This window comes from Arvicola amphibius, chromosome 9 (genome assembly GCF_903992535.2).
Source record: "Arvicola amphibius chromosome 9, mArvAmp1.2, whole genome shotgun sequence".
Classification (NCBI taxonomy): Eukaryota; Metazoa; Chordata; class Mammalia; order Rodentia; family Cricetidae; genus Arvicola; species Arvicola amphibius.
Genome location: NC_052055.2, coordinates 110,211,011 through 110,224,714, shown reverse-complemented (window position 1 = coordinate 110,224,714; position 13,704 = coordinate 110,211,011). Strand labels below are relative to the sequence as shown.

Genomic DNA, 13,704 nt, shown 5'->3' with positions numbered 1-13,704 from the left:
GGCAAAAGTTGAACACATTCCATAAAAACCAAACAACCTGGATCTAGAGTGAACTGAGCCAAATGGTAAATAAAAGGCAAATAAGTAAATCAAGAAATCCTGTGGGAGAAGGAACTGGGTCACTCCAGTCCAGCTGAGGCGCCTCTTTGCTGCATCTGGTTGTTGACCACAAGATGTCGCTATGTCCCCTTTGGTGCTGACAGTCCTGTAGCTGGTGGGGGTGGGGAAATGCACAGGGACCCGATGCCTCACAGTTCTGTGAGCAATGCAACAGTATTTTCCTCCCCCATCCTGGCAGGCAGCCAGGCTAATAAAAAAATTTTTTTTAAACCAACAGTATGAATTGAAAAAGGCTTTTAAGAAACATCTGTACAGAGAAACCTCTAACTCTAAAGGAGTCTAACCTTGTATTTATACTGTATAAATTAAAATGGAAAATAAAAGCCCATTTGGGCCAATGTGTGTAATCTCCAGGGCAGGAGAAAAGTACTTGTGGAGTCAATTCACTTTACAAATAACGGCATTATTTTAAATAGGGAGGCTATGAGAGCCCTGAACACTCAAAATTCAGCAGTGTAGGATTCCAAAATCCAGCATCCCTAAACAAACTCAGTCAACCAAATTTCCCTTCACAGGCTCAAATTTGAGGGCAGAGAGACAATTTATTATTATTTTTTTTAACTTTTTATCTCCTCTAGTTGCTTATGTGAAAATGGCTTCCGGACATGCATGGCACACACAGGAAGCTGTGCCCTGGCCCTGGGAGAACCAGAAAGGACACTGTTGTCCCTGTCACCATTCTGGGGGACTAAAAGTTGCTACAACATCCCAAAATGGGTGCTCCTATTTACATAGAAGGTAAGGAAGAGATGCTTCAGTAAGCCAACTCGCAGTGTGCTAGCCAATGCTGGCTGTTAACTTGACACGCCTAGGCGGACAGGAACCTCAGTTGAGGAAGTGCGACCATCAGATGGCCTGTGGCCCTGTCTCACTTGCTAACTGATGTAGGGGGGCCCAGCCCACTGTGGGTGGTGCCATCCCTGGGCAGATCGTTCTGGGAGGGTATAAGACAGGGGCCTGGCGAGCAAGGCAGTGAACCTGTGTCCTGGTTCCTGCCCTGCGCTCCAGACTGCCTTGGCTTCCCTTAATGATGACCTCTAACCCGAAGGATGTAGCACACTCTTTGCTCCCGAAGTCGCTTTTGCTCCTGGTCTTTGTCACGTAAAGCACGTGAAGGTAAATCAAGTCAGCTGGATCTGAAGCACTGTCTGCTGGATGAGCCACATGGCTAGCACCACAGCTTCTGGAAGTTGCTGAGAAACACACCCCACAGGGTGTGCGTGCGTGCAGTCTTCTAGGCATATTCTGGGATGGCGTGTCTCTAGGTGGCCACAGCAGGTTGTGGCTGGGGTCCCCCATCTTCTTAAGGCAATGCAGATTTACATAGTAGGCGCAATGTTACACAGTAGGAAGCAGGCAAGTTGGCTTGTGGCTCTCCAATTTATGGTCTTAGGACAACTGTATATTATCAAAAAATTACTGGGCTTCTTAGAGAGATTTTAGTTTGTGCTATTTGTAACTATCAATATTTGTTGTATTAAAAACTAAATATGCATTAATTTGTTTAAAAAGAAAAATTCTATAACATTGTGAGTGCTTGTGTTTTAGAAATAGTAATCATTTTCCAAAGAGAAAAATATGTTGTTTTTATATTATTTCAAAATTTTGTTTTTTTCAAAATGTAACTTTTTAAAAAATAAATAGTAAAAATTTTCAATTATGTATATGTCTGTGTGTCTGTGTGGGTGTGTAGACATGAATGAAGGTCTGCAGAGGCCAGAAGAGGGTGTCAGAGCCCCTGGAAATGGGGTTACAGGCGGTTATGCTGGGAACTGAACTCAGGTCCTCTGAAAGAACAGTTCTTAGCTATGGAGCCTCTCTCAGCCCCTCAAATTCCTTTAAGATTTGGCTGAAAGGACTCTCTGCCCCTTCCTGTTCTAGAGACAGCTGCATCTTTTTGTGCAGCGCCAGCCTTGCTCCTGAGACACAATGGTGAAGGTCGGCGTGAATGCATTTGGCCGTTTGGACACCTGGTTGCCAAGGCTGCCCTTGATTCTGGCAAAGTGGACATTGTTGTCATCAATGACTTCTTCATTGGCCTCAACTACATGGTCTTGTCCCAGTATGACTCCAGCCACGGCAAGTTCAAAGGCACAGTTAAGGCTGAGAAATGGGAAGCTTGTCATCAATGGGAAGGCCATCACCATCTTCCAGGAGTGAGATCCCGCCAACATCAAATGGGGCGATGCCGGCACCGAGTATGTCGTGGAGTCGACCGGTGTCTTCACCACCATGGAGAAGGCTGGGGACCACATGAAGGGTGGGGCCAAAAGGGTCATCATCTCCGTGCCTTCTACTGATGCCACCATGTTTGTGATGGGTGTGGACGATGAGAAGTAGGACAATTCCCTCAAGATTGTCAACAATGCTTCCTACACCACCAACTGCTTAGCCCCCTTGGCCAAGGTCATCCATGACAACTTTGGCATCGTGGAAGGACTCATGACCACAGTCTATGCCATCACAGCCAACCAGAAGACTGTGGATGGCCCCTCTGGGAAGCTGTGGTGTGATGGCTGTCGGACTGCTCGGAACATTATCCCTGCATCCACTGGTGCTGCCAAGGCTGTGGGCAAGGTCATCCCAGAGCTGAGCGGAAAGCTCACAGGCATGGCCTCCCGTGTTCCTACCCCCAATGTGTCCATCGTGGATCTGACATACCGCCTGGAGAATGCTGCCAAGTATGAAGACATCAAGAAGGTGGTGAAGCAGGCATCCGAGGGCCCACTAAAGGGCATCTTGGGCTACACTGAGGACCAGGTTGTCTCCTGTGACTTTAACAGTGATGCCCACTCTTCCACCTTTGATGCTGGGGCTGGCATTGCTCTCAATGATAACTTTCCTGGTACGACAATGGATTCAGCTACAGCAGCAGAGTGGTGGATGTCACGGCCTACATGGCCTCCAAGGAGTGAGCAGCGTCCTGCTGGACCAGCCATCCAAGTAAGGACACAGCAAGAGGGAGGCCCTCGGCTGCTGAGCAGTCCCTGTCCCAAATCAACCCCCGACACTGAGGATCTCCCTCTCAGATTGCATTCCAGACCACCGGAATAACAAGAGGGGCTTAGGGAGCCATCAGTAAAGTTCACTGTACTCGTCACCAAAAAAAAAAAAAAAAAAGATTTGGCTTAAAGGAAAACAGCTGGGCTGCCACACCTGCTTTCTGGACCCACTATGTCCAGTGAGGATGGTATACTGTGATAATAGTTCCCATCTTTCAAGTAAAACAACAAAAACCAGCAGCCAGGTGTGATGACGCTTACTTGCAATCTCAGTGCTGGGGAGGTGGAGGCTGAAGAATCCCTGGGGCCTGCTGTCCAGCAAGCCTGGCCTATTATTTGCGGAGGAGTTCTAAGTGGGAGACCCTGTATCTGAAAAGATATGTGACTCTTACCTGAGGAAGGACAACAGAGGTCAGCCTCTGGCCTCTATACCCATGTGCTGGCTTACACCCCCCCCCCCACACACACACGTGGTGAGGGGAATATTAAGAAACTTAGGGGTTCTTCAGCCCAGTGAGGCGCAAGTGTAGAGAAGCGGGATCTTAGAAGGAGGAATGGAGCACGCAGGCCCCGCAGTTTCTCTCAGCTCTGGGTGAGGGCACCGGTTACAGCGGTTACGTCACCACCTGAGGCTTCTCACCTGAGTCTGTTCTCCTGGAGTCTCTCAGACAGAAAGGAGAAGATTCATTTTGTTATCCTGTGTTTCTCAGACGAGCCATGAGTTGAAAGCTGTACGGCTCAAAACCTGGAGGCCTCTCACGATCGTAATTTCGTCCTTGGTCTTTGCTGTTCAGGTTATGGACAGATGCAGTGTTCTGAACTCTTATCTTCCAGTCCCTTTCAGTTATGGATGTTCAGAAGTGTTTCTCTGGGATGACGGCAGACTGAAGCCATCTGATTACTAAGTCAGCCTGTAGCTGCCCTCAGGTTTTCTTGCTCGGTGACCTAACAAGCAGTACACTGGCCTAATATGAAAAATTGCGGACAAGTTCATTAAAGGCCCCGTCACCCTCTTTTCTAGCACTTAATTTATTGGATCTGAGTTCTTCCTTCTGAGGGAGGATACTGGCTGGGCGAGTTGGAAGTGGCATCAATAGGTATTTGGTCCACAGTTACATATTGAACGCACTGTGTCAGATACTGTGGGAGACTTGGAGAACCAGCGTCAGAGACAGAGGACCCTTCTGAGGAGCTAGAAGCCTCCCGCAGGAGCTGAGATATGCAGAGATCAGGGCTTGGGGACAAAGAGGGTGCGACAGGCATGGGAGGGCGTGACCGCCGTCCACAAGGATAGCACAGTGACTGGCCATTCGGGACTTGGGTGACTTCATTGGGGTGTGCACAAAATAGGTATGGGATTGAATAGGGAACCCAGATTTAAGCAAAAGGAAGGGGCTAGCATAGTACAAACCGAGGGCATCTGAGTTCAAATCTTGTACATTGCACTTACACCTGGGGAGGTTCAGGTGACACTCTTGCCATATGGTTTTCTCATTAGAAGCATGGATCTAGTTCATGTTTGCTAGAAGATCACAGGATGTTTAGACATACGAAGCATTTGCCGTTGTTCAGTGTGGAGAGAGCAGGGCTTCCCAAGTGTGTCTTTTCCATTCAATTCAGTAGCTGTCCCTTAAGCAACTGCTGTCCTGGTGGGTAATTGCAACCCAGCAGCTACCAGTAGCAGCTGGGCGGCACCAGCTGTAGCCAGGTGGGAATTCTATTCCCGCAGGCGCCTGCTCTATCACAGCTGCCAAAGAGAGCTTTACCCAGATCTCTATCCCTCCCTAGAACTCAGGACTCAAAGGTCGAGGTGGAATTCTGCTCGCTCAGAAAGTCTGAAGAGCAAATAGCTAAACTTCCCTCCTAGCTCACGGCTCCCCCAAAACAGCGTGTCCTTTTTCTCAGCCCCCCACTTAAGAAACCTACCCACACATGGTTCCTTCCTCCACGTCCAGTCAGCTAATTGCTGACTCAGCCTCCTGACCCCAGGTTAATTTTATTTAATCAAACAAATGTAGCATGCCTTTGCATCATTAAACAAGTATTCCACAGCATAAACACATGTGACACATCTTAAATTAATATTCCACAAAACAAGTATTTTCTCTTCGTGACTCCCTTTGGTTGAAGAAAGCCTTACATGATCATCAGTTATAGGTGTTTAAGATACACACACACAAATCAAACATTTAGAGAGAATAAATTATAAGTAAGTTTATTTTACTTATAAGCAAGAGGAAGCTTGCGCACTAACAAGATGGATGTACTTGATTGTCAACCTGGTGCAGTGCAAATATTTGCTAATCTGATATCTACACGCCAGGCAGGATGATGGGAACATACAAACCTACAAAATCTCCTAGGGCTCAGACCTGGTTCATTGGAAGATGCAGGAGGAGAGATACGAGAGTACCTCCGTGAAGCCTACAGGTGAGTAGTCACAAGAGGTTAGAATGCTCGCTAGTGAAAAAAGATTATATAATAAATATTATGTAAATGAGCATTTTCTAAATGGTTATATGACAGATTATATATGTATTTATGTGTGTTTTAGTTCCTTTTATGTTGCTATGATAAAATACTATGACGAAGACAACTTATAGAAGAAAGAGTTTATTTGGGCTACGTTTCCAGAGGGTTGGAGTCCATCACGGTGGGGATACAGCAGCTGGGGCAGATGCTGAGAGCACATGTCCTTTACTGGAAGCAGGAAACAGAGAGAGCAATTGGAAATGGTGTGAGTTTTTAAACTCTCCAAGCCTGCCAGACTATTACTACCATCACACACACACACACACACACACACACACACACACACACACACACCAGGACTGCCATTCTGCTGCTATCCAGGGTTCTTGGCGTTTGTCAGCTTGGCAACAGGTCGAAGGGACTGGGGGCAGGACAGGAGGGTGAGGAGGTGGTCTTGCCCTCACTTTTACTGCCAAACTGCTCCCTCCACTAATTGCCTCATCAATTTCCAGGGCTAAGGACTTAAGTCTGACTTCTATTTGCTACAGACTTCCGGCCCCTGAAGAAGGCAGAACCTTTGAGTGGAGGAGTTGGCTATTTAAGACAGGAAGAGAAAAGAAGGCAGGAAAAACAGATTGCTGTCACCGCCCCTTACACTGTCACCCTCGTTTGGCAGCTGGCTTTCTCAGCAGCGGTGGGGGAGAAGTTGTGGTAGCTGTCTTTGGAGTTCTGGGGGCCACTCTGGAAACCAGGTAGGAAGAGAGGTATGGATGTACCAGGTAAGGACGCAACCCAGCTCTAGGGAGATGGACCAGCCTGTACAGTGCTCACCTGCACTTCAGCAGGGTAACCTGAATTCAGCCTCCAGAATGTATTTAAAAACCAGGGCATGCTGGGCGGTGGTGGCGCACACCTTTAATCCCAGCACTTGGGAGACAGAGGCAGGAGGATCTCTGTGAGTTCGAGGATAGCCTGGTCTACAATAGTTCCAGGACAGGCTTCAAAGCTGCAGAGAAACCCTGTCTTGTAAAACTAAAGCAAAACATCATCATCAACAACAACAACAACAACAAACAAACAAACAAAAAACAAAACCAGGGCATAAGCCAGACATGTTGGGGTGTGAGGGAGTGCTAGGGAGGCCGAATCAGGCCTATCCCTGGAGCATCCTGGTCAGATAGCCCAGTTTACCTACTGAGCTCCAGGCTAATGAAAGACTTTATCTCAGACAGACAGACAGACAAAGGGAAGACACCTGAGGAATAGCATCCAAGGTTGGCCTTTGGCCTAAACACACACACACATGAACACTCACACAGACACACACACATAGGTACATACATACAGGGACATACACACAGGTACACACAACAGCCACACACATGGGCACACACCTACAGGTACACACATCTAGGTACACACACAGAAGCACACATACAGTCACACACGTACACACACACACACACACACACGACTGCAAATCCCATCTGAGAGTGAGATAATTTCTTTATGGCCCAGCTGGGTTCCCAGAGCTTTGAGGGAGGCCCAGAAGGAGAGTTGCCTCCACACACAGGCGTAGGACGGAGATTTAACCGGCCAGGTTTGCCATGGTCAACGGCATGACGGAGAAAGGAGGACTGCACAGGTGTAATTAATTACAACACGGGCTAGAGGAAGAAAGGAATTCACAGGTAAGTTGTAATTTTACGTCGTGAACTAATTGGAAGCTTAAAATGGCAACTGAGATTTCTTATGAGCCTTGGAGAGAGGCCACAGCCTTCTCCAGGGCGGCTGAACTCAATTACCAGGTGTGGCAAGAGCAGGATGGGTTTTATACAGAACTTAAACTCATCATGTTGGACACCAGAAGTGGCTCCATTTATCTAAAGGCCTCAGCACATCCCTCAAGTGGAAAGATAATTTGTCTTATTGAAAATATAGTGGAATCTTAATACATCTGAAGGCATGGGGGTGTGATGTTTAAAAAATGTGTTCATTCTCGGGAGTTTGGGTTTGACAGAGCGTGCAGCTATTTTGTGAGTGGCCTCTTGGTAGTCTAGCAGCAAACTGCTACCATGCTCTTAAAGGTACCTTTAAAAGCTAAACTCTAACATCGCAAAGCTTTAGGAAGTAGGGGAAAAGCCATCTGTAGTTTCGCCAGCCAACTGTAAGACTTCTTCTCTTTGACCCCTTCATGGGCATGTGGTTTTCATGCTATTATACAATTTGTGTTCTGCTCTTTTTTGAAAATCTATTTTAAATTTTTTTTTATGTGTATGGATGTTTTTGCCTACATGTATGGCTGTGCACCTCGGGCATGCGCGGTACCTGGAGAGGCCAGAAAAGGGCGCTGTATCCCATGGACCTAAGTTACCGAGGTTCTGAGTTACCACATAGGTGCTGGGAACGGAACCTGAGTCCTCTGGGAAAGCAGCCAGTGCTCTTAACTCCTGAGCCATCTCTCCAGCTCTCCGACCTTTCTTTCCTTATTGTGAAGAATGTATTTTCCTACGCTGAAATCCTCATATTTTATTTTAAAATGGCAATAACTGTATGGAATTCATTAAAAAGAGATTTATTTTTTTTTATGTGTCTGTGGATATGACATAGATGTCCCTCCTCTCCCTCCCTCCTCTTCCCTCCTGTGTCACATAGTGAATTCCAGGCTAGTGAGATTCTTTCTCCCCCCACCTCCCCCCCAAAAAAACACCACCACCAAAACGAATCAGCTGGTGACCTGGTGGCTCACCTGTAACCCCGACAAAAGGATTCCCATGAAGTTCCAGTGTGGGACTTTTCTTCATTTCAGACCAACTTCCAATCTAAAAAAAAAAAAGGAAAGAAATGAGGCAAGAAGTTGATATCTACGGAAAACGCTGTGAAGCACCCAGCCAGTCATAAACAGAGATGGGGTAAGACACTTCTGTAGGTGACAGTCATTTTGATGGCAGGGAGGCACTGACCCAGTAAAGGACCCTTACTCTGTGGGACTTGGTTCTCTTTTCCTGCCCGGCTAATCCTTCACCGCAGACCTTAGCACGTTCTGCCTCCTCCTTCAGGAGACCAAAAGGCCCTCAAGGTCTCTCATTGGATCCTCACTTCCTGGTAGAGAGCGTGGTATAGTAGGTACTCAATGATAAATGGTTGGCGAACAAATGAAGATTTAAGTAGATGTAGTCTTTGTTAATCACACATGACAGGATTAAAAAAAAAATGAAAACAGCAGAGTCATTGGGACAAGAGTAATTGTTGACATGGGGGGAGTGACTAAATGAATTATATATGAATTTGATGGCATGAGCAATGAGGTTTTGGAAGACTGTTAAACTCGGGTATTTCTAAAACATGCGACGTAATCCCTTTGAGGAAGCTGTGTATCTTGGTGCACATATGTTAACGTACGCACGCATGTATTTGAGGCACAGGGCAGAGGTTCGACTGAAGGAGACCTGAAGGTTCTTCAGGATCGGTGTCTGCCTGTTGAGCTGCTTTTCACTTCCTTCGACCTAAGTGTTTATGTTCTACCCCATGTTCTGCTTGTGTGTTTATGCTCAAAATGAAATCCCCAGATGGGACTATAAAGGAAAATAAAAGCTCAGGCCGGGTAAGGCATTTCAAAGCCTGTTCACACAGATTGTTAAAGGTGGGAGGGTCATTTTTTTTTTTTTTACCCCAAGGTTAAGGGAGAAAGTTTTCTTCAGGAGTTTAGGGCCCAAAGGGAATCTTTTTCTATCTCAAAGCTAAAAGCAACTCCTTGGGGGGGGGGGGGGAATAACCTCCCTTGTCCCAGATGACCTGGGCTAGCCTGGCTCTTGCTCTATGAACTTGGTTGCCTGTTGTGTTTTTGGGTTTTTCAATTGGTCAAGTGTGCTACAAACACTCTATACAGGGGTGTCCTCAAGGGGTGGTTTCCTCTTTGTCTCTCACTAAGACAGACTCCTTCTTTTGGAGTAAGGCCAGTCTCCAGTGTCCATCCAATGCAACAGTATGTACCTGACAGCATAGCCTGTCCAGTTCCTGTCGAAAACCAGTCAAGCAACTGCTTTCTCACTGAGAAAGAACACAATTATTGTTAAGATTTCCCCCTAGCGCTAATGATGTATTCTGGGGCTCTTGTGTTTGTTTGTTTCACATGTGTATGCATGCGTATGTGTTCAAGTATATGTGAAAGAGCTCGTGGAGGCCTGAGGTTGATGTTGGGTATTTTTATCCCCTGCTACTTTATTAAGACAAAGTCTCAGCCGAATCCAGACTTCTTGAATTTGGTGAGTCTTCCGTGGGAACCTACTGTCTATGCTTCCTGAGTTCTAGGATATAGGATGGCTGCCATGCTTCCCCTCCTCTCCCCCCCACCCCACGCCAGCTTTTATGTGCTACCGGGGGACGGAATCCGGGCCTCACACTTGCATGGTGTGTTAGTGTTGGTTGTGATATAACAACATTACCAAACAACTTCTAGAAAAGTGAGTTTATTTAGGTTTCAGTTCCAGGAGGTCAGGGACCGCATGGCCTCGGGGACAGGAAGCTGAGGACTCACTTCTTGAACAGCAAGGACAAAGCAGAGAGAGCATACTTGATGTGGTGTGGGTCTTTAAACTCTCAAAACTCACCTCTGGTAATGTGATTCTCTGGTAAGGCTGTGTCTCTTAAACCTCCCCAAAGAGTGCTACCAGCTGGGGGCTAAGTGTTCCGTGGGGGCATTTCTCTTGAAAGCACCCTGCAGAGCGAGCACTTTATCAAGCATGGGTCAGCTCCCCAGCTCTCTGCTGATAGTTGTGAGGTGAGGATAAGGTCACAGAATTGTCGCTGGCAGGAGGTGAGGACTAGATTGGAACCTCTGACAGCAGAAGTCAGCAGAGAGCACGGGAGAGGAGCCTAAATTTATTTATACTCACCTCTCAGGTCATGCTGACCTGAAACGGGAACTGGGTGGAAACCAGGAGACAAACACATAAACGAAATGGCTTAGTCCCATCTCTCTGACCCCCCCACCACCCCCGGAAGTGTATAAATCATGGACCTTTCCTGATGCACGCCCTGACTCAGCAGGCCCGCTCGAGGCCTGAGAGCCTGCATTTGAGACAAGCTTTTTGCTCCTCAGAGCACACCTTGGGAAGTAAGGCCCATGAGAAGATGGAGAGATCACAGTGGGAACGTCCTGGTGACGGGCCATCCTTTGCTCCAAGGCTGGCCCGTCTGTTTCCAGACAGCAGATTTGGAAAGCCTGTGGGACAAGGGAGAAGCGATGAGGACGCTGAGAGAAGTCTGTCTGCATGGGGTGAATCTCAAAGAGCCCGGTGTTGATCTTGTACAAGATGGGAGGCTTGGGAGGGTTTAGCTCCTCCTGTCCAGCTCTTCCTTCAGCCTGGGGTGATGCACCTAAGACACTGGCAGATTTTATCAATGCAAAAATGGGTCCTTGCCAACCTTCTGGCCAGGCTAAAGGACGCCTTGCTCTGAAGTAGAAAGGCTTGCAGGGCCAGATCTCTAGCTGGAATCAGGATCAACAATGACCCTTCAGGGTGTTTATTCTAGCACCGTCCTTCGTGGGCACCGTTCAAGACCTGGGAAATGAGTTGATCAATGAAGCTAATGCTTGCGCGATGCATTCTGAGTGCAGCCATACATAAGAACTCTCCCTCTCCAGCATCGGACACGACACCACATACTTCTCTGGCCTTCCCTTCATCTGAAACATCCTACGGCATCCAAGAGGGTGACAGGTGGCCTGTCGCGTCGGAGACTTTACCCCATTAATCAGAGAAGGTGACTAGGTGCTCTTTCTGGGCTGCAAGGTTTACACAGGCATGTCCAACCTTTTGCCATCACAAAAGGACACGGTTAGTCAAAAAGTTCACACTTAAGAACCATGCAATTGAGTTACTAAAAAAAAAAAAAGATTAAAAAATTCTCAATATTATAAGCAATTTTATAATGTTGCATTGGACTGGTGGGTTGAACTTGTATATCTTATTGCAAAACCCATCTCCTTCCCAGGACACCCCACATTTTATTGAGTAAATAAAGTCCTCGAGGAACACACACATTTTGGAGGTTTAACAGCCTCAGCAGAACCCTTTTTTACAGTTGGGAGCTGACCAAAGCAGACTTGGGCAGTAGCCTGTGGGTTGTTGCTCATCCAGCACTGGGGAGAGCTAATAACGTTCTGGGTATGTATGGAAGAGTGTCTCCATTTGCTACGGATTCCTCCTGGGCCTCATCTCAGAGCATTTGGCTTTCCGAGGAAAGATGGCCCAGTGCCCTGAACTCCTCTGCCCAGTGTGATGCTCAACTCAGGGCAGACGCCTTGATTAACAGAGGCGCTCAAGGCCTGTCAACCTCACCTGTGACAGCAGAGTTATCGAGGCACTGAGAACATTGGAAGAGGCCATGAGCGGAGGAGGTTGCAGAAGATAACCGTGGAGAAAGAAATGTATGATGGGAAAATGCCGTTTTGTTACCATAGTCCTCAGAGAGAGGTAGACCATTCAAGAATGCCAACCACCGAAAACCAGAGCCACAAACTTTCCCTGTGGGGATGGAGTCCCAAGTAGGCGATCCTCCCAAGGTGACTGTGGCAGATCTCCTCTTGGACCAGCAGAGGGCAATGCTGACTCCCGTAGACACCAAGGAGTGTTTGAGTCTGGCTTCTCAATGGACGTGACCTCAGTCAGGAAAGGAGCTTGCAGGGAGAAGTCTTTAGGGTTACTTGAGGAGGGACTTTCCCACAGGGAGCTTACTTGTGCCAACAACTTAAGAACAAGAAAAAGGAAACCAAACCAAAGAAACAGACAGACACCATAAACTCTTGGGCTGCCTCTGTCGCCAGGGATTCTGACTGGGAATTTTTATTATTATTATTTTATTGCTTTAAAAAAATACCAATCCAAATTCCCACTCCCCCCCATCCTTCTGCTCCCTCCACACACCCTCCCACACCTCCCACTTCCAACCCTAAAAGAGGGCAAGGCGCCCTGCCCTGTGGAAAGTCCAAGGCCCTCCCTACTACATCTAGGTTGAGTAAGGTATACATCCAAAGAGAATAGGATCCCAAAAAGCCAGTACATGCAGTAGAGACAGATCCCAGTACCACTGTCAGTGGCCCCTCAGTCTGTCCCAACTGTCAACCGCATTCAGAGGGACTAGTTTGATCCCATGCTCGTTCACTTCTGACTAGAAAAATCTTTGAGATTTTCAGCATTCCTTGGGTGACTCTAATTTTGAAAGGTTTAGGGTTTTCACTCCCCTTGAAAAAAAGGATCGGAAGGCATGACCTTTAGTGAACTTTCCAGAAGCATCATAGTCATCACATCCTGGCACTCACAACTTCTTTCCTAGTGGTCCCCAGGGACAGTAGTGATTTCTGGGCCTGTGACTGGACCGTCCTTCTGCCTATAGGTAGGGCACGGTTGGCTCAAAAACCTCTCGTCAACATAGCACAGACCTAGGCGAGCGTCTGATCCCGAGAGCGACAGCTGCCTGGATCATCTAACTCTGCTGCCTGCGTAGATGACCTCATAGCACCAGCTGTGTGTGGCTCACTGCCCATAGGCGCTGCGAACTCTGCCTCTTCCCTTGTTGTTTTCCCCAAGCCTTCCTCTACATTTTAGATTTCCTTGCTAGAATCTTGCTTTCCTGGGGCTAGCCTCGGACACAGGATTTCTAGGAGGACTTTAGAATTTTTCTGAACGTGACCTTGGATGGCTGTGGGGGTTGGGGGACAGAAGGAGGGGTTGTGAAGCTTTGTGGATGGGGCAGTCAGCTTGTGATTAAAATGGACACACCCGTTTTGTTTCGTCTTGTGGGCCAGCCTCTACTCATAAGTCATGTAGGATTCTTTTGTGTGGAAATAAAACCAGCTGTTCTCTTGGTGACTGTGGCCTGGGACCATTCATTATACCAAATAAACCATGAATGCCCTTGGGTGAAGGGGGACTGACTTGGCCCAGGACAGGTGCTCCATATGAGGTGGCATCAAACTAACTCTACTCCATTTTATCTGGGAAAGACACAGGCGGAGTGGCACCAGAGGGCGGGTCTCTGAGCTGGACTCCACGATGAATGCAGCAAGGCCCCTTGCTGAGCACGCTGTACCACGGCTGCGTCTAGA

General features: G+C 47.5%; 1 pseudogene; it reads left to right on the top strand.

Moving 5' to 3' along the window:
• The first annotated feature begins 2,049 nt into the window (after positions 1 to 2,049).
• On the top strand, positions 2,050 to 3,035 carry LOC119823900 (annotated as a pseudogene).
• Positions 3,036 to 13,704: the final 10,669 nt, after the last annotated feature.